Below are 4072 nucleotides of genomic sequence, written 5' to 3' on the forward strand. Positions count from 1 at the left end.
TGAAATAATTAAATAAATCCCGTTTCGACTGTCCTTCAATTGGAGAAAACTCCCCACGCACCCACGCGGGCGCGGTAAAAAGGAGGTGCGACAGCTCTGGCGACTCTGCTGGGGAACAACTTCCTATTGTAACCCAGAACCATTGGTTCAGGGTTTAAAGAATTCGAGCTTAAAATATCTGTGTTAATTGGCTTTATTTACTATATGATTTTCAACTGTTTATATGCTAATATGCTAAATGTTGTTTTTTACCGCTTTAATATTATTTGAATTGTGAATATATACAACTGCTACGAAACCCCCTTCTTTCTGAGTCTTCTGAATTTATGGTGTACACGTGCGCGTGACCCACCTTTCTGTTAAAGTCATACCAAATAAGACGGAGTTGGGACAAGTAACTAGGCCGGGCAGACTTTCGTGCTCCCGGTACGTTGCCCCCGCTTCGGCTCAAACTGTCCGTTTGGGTAAGCCAGGTTTAGAACAATCAACCTAAGGTTTTACACTTAGAATAACTCAGCCATGTACCGGATCCCTAGTAGGAACGTCTATTTGCATCATACACATTTGCCCTTGGAGACTCAACACATGGGTTGGGTCTGTCTAGGACAGGTGAACCCGAAATAAAAAGACCATCATGATACATCCTACTTGCTATTTGTGCATTCATTTACCTCGAACATGCTTGTTGACCAGCTTAAATGAAATCATGGTGAAAAGAGAGGAATAAAATGGGTTGTTTTTTTTTTTTAAAAAAAAAAATTCAAAAAAAAAGAGAAAAATAGTTTTAAATCTTGAAATAAAGGTATTTAATAAATAAAAAAAAATCGAAAATGATTTTTTTTTTAGTATAAATTTTCAAAATGAATTTTGACTTTATTAAAATTAAATTTCAGATACAAAATGAGCACCACACAAAGCCCCTCGTCCACGAGTACAGAAGAATTTCTATTTCAACTTCAAATGTGGTGGTATGATTTAGGCGAAGACGGTCAAAAATGGGTCGTCAAGCATTTGGGAAATCTCACGGACATTATGAAAGTCAAACCCCGTGATGATCTGATTGCGGCACTAGTAACTTTTTGGGACCCTGCTCACAATGTCTTTCGTTTCTCTGACTTCGAGCTTACTCCTACATTAGAGGATATAGCTGGATATGCTGGTTTTGACGGAAGTCTAAGAAATCAAAGCTTGATATTCACAAAGGCTCCTTCGGTACATCGATTCTTCGGTCTTCTGAACATCAGCAGTCAAATCAGGAAAAGCAATGTCATCAATGGATGTTGTTCCTTCAACTTTTTGTATTCAAGGTTCGGAAAGTCAGATGGGTTCGAAATTCATGAGAAAGGCCTTACCAATAAGCAAAACAAAGACACTTGGCAGATTCACCGTCGCTTTGCTTTCATGGTGGCTTTTCTAGGAGTCATGGTCTTTCCAAACAAAGAGCGAACAATTGATATTCGCACCGCAAAAATTGTGCAAATCCTCACCACCAAAGAAAATCACACCTTTGTCCCCATCATTCTATCAGACATTTATCGAGCTTTGACTTTATGTAAATCAGGAGCAAAGGTCTTCGAAGGATGCAAAATTTTGTTGCAAATGTGGGTGATGGAGCATCTCCAACAACAGCCCAAGATCATACAGTATGGGTCAAACAATGATAATTGCATCGAGAGCTATGAGGAAAGAACAAAAAATTATCAGGCTCCAGAAGGGATAGAAGCATGGGTATCTCATCTAAAGGCTTTAACGGCAAATCAAATTGAATGGACTCTGGGATGGCTCCCGATGAGGGAAGTAATACACATGTCAGCCTCAAATAGTTATCTACTACTATTGGGATTGAGAAGCATTCAGCCGTATGCACCACTGAGAGTCCTAAGGCAATTAGGGAGATATCAAATAGTTCCTGATGATGAAGATTTGAGTGTGCAAGTAATCGAATTACACCCAGAAGCCACTATTCCCGAGGCTCTACTTCAGCAGATGTGGAATGGGTGCCGATACTTGAAAAGTGATACTCAAGTCCCAGACGCTACAAAGGGTGAGATAAATCCTGGATATGCAAGGTGGTTTGAAAAACGGTCTCGCGTGGATGATGTACCAGAGCCTGAGCTAAGAAGGCCAACAAAAAGACCCCATGTTCAAAACTTCAATGATAAAATCCAAGAACGGTTGATCTGGGGAGAAAAGGAAAAAGGGTACAAAGCAACTATCCATGCCCTAAAAGAAAATCTAAGAAGCCTCAGTTTGGAGAAAGATTTGCAAGCACAAGAAGCCGAAGGCGAGAAAAAGAGTCTAGCTTGTGAGAATGAAAATCTTCATGCTCGATTCCAAAAAATGAAAAGAGTTTCTGAAACGCCAAAGAGGAGCTGGAAGGATCAAAAAACCATCGCCAATCTCTTTGAAAAAATGCAAGATTATGATTCCATTCTTGCGGAAAACGAAAGGGCATTGAGCAAAGCAAAAGAAAGGATCCAACAATTAAACGAAGAAGCCAGATCTAACAAGGAACGCCAAGATAGGCAATCCGAAAAAGACAAGGCACAATTCAAGAAGGAAAAAGACTATTGGATGCGATCAGAAGACCAGCTTCGTGCACAACTAGAAGAGGCAAGAAGATGCAACAGAGAACATCAACAAGCAGACCTCGACAGGGAAAGATCGCAAGCAAGATTAGAGCAGGCCAGACTCCGAGCTCTGTTAGAATCAGCTCTAGATCGTGAAAACCGTGTCAGAGATATAGCCACCACTCGTCAGCAGCAATTGCAAGACCAAGACCAACGTCTCCAAGGTTCCAGGGCACAAATCCACGACCTGGCAGTCTTCACATCTCAAAGATATGTAAACTGCCAAGGAATGGATTATAAAAGGTTTACAGAGCATGCGCCCACTTTTGCTCGTCATCTAGCAATGGAGTTGGAAAGGATGTATCGTACGCTGGGAGGCCATCCAGGTCAAGCCCCACATTGAGCAGATAATCCAATATTTGACAACAAAAGTGGAAAGTGGGGCATGTTGTGAGATGTTAAGAATTGTATCTTTTATTTTGATTTAAGTGTGTGTGTTTCAAGCCATTTTCTTAAAAGTTTTCAAATGTAATTCCATCTTTGTGTAATGAATAAAAGTGATTGCCTCTAGTCCGAACTACGCAAGGTATGATTCATGTAAGGCATGATACGTAGGCAATCTCTAAGATTCGACCACCACGATAAAAGATATATATAATAAATAAAAGTGAATAACAATAAAAATTTCAAGAAAGCTGGGACGACACAAGCAGCCGAGCAAATGCATAATAGAAAGGGATTATTTGTCTAGGAGCATTGCATCTCAACGTGTGATTATATATGTGTTAAACTCTCAAAACTAACAAGTTTGTTCATTTCCAGAATTCAAGCAGTTAGTTTCCCTAAAGAGTATACTGGCATATTATCACTATCACACAAGATCAAAAGGACCAATACCCGAAAGTATGTCTATCCCAGATGTTGACACAGGTATGGAGCTAGAGGAGATGGATGTCGGGAAAATGAAAGAAGAGATGTTTAAGCTCAAGCAGCAAATGGCTGAGATGTACCAAGCATGGTCTACAGGACAGCTACCCCCATCTTACCCAAATAACCCTGCTCCATCAATGACCCAAACTCAGGATAATATCACCACTGAATTATCCCCAAACTTCCCCATTTACCAGCACTACCGAGGCACCACCTCTCAGACACCGCAGTCTCCACCTCCGAAACCCGTTCCATATTTTCCTCCACCTATGACTCCTATTTTCGTAGCACCTCCCCTTGCTACATTCCACAAATCTCCTAGTGAGCCTACATTCCAGGCCCAAGACAACCAATATTGCCCCCCGGAACCCACCCTCAAAGCTTCCGAAATTCATTCAGCTACTCCTCGTTTTGATCTCCCAACCGAAATTGACAAGCCAACTAAAAATGTTGAACAAGAAGAGATGTTCAGGAAGGTCAAGAGTCTAGAACAATCGTTCAGAGACATGCGAGGATTAGGCGGGCAAGTCAGTGTAGCATACAAAGATTTATGCTTATTCCCCAATGTACAA

This window comes from Nicotiana sylvestris, chromosome 1 (genome assembly GCF_000393655.2).
Source record: "Nicotiana sylvestris chromosome 1, ASM39365v2, whole genome shotgun sequence".
NCBI lineage: Eukaryota > Viridiplantae > Streptophyta > Magnoliopsida > Solanales > Solanaceae > Nicotiana > Nicotiana sylvestris.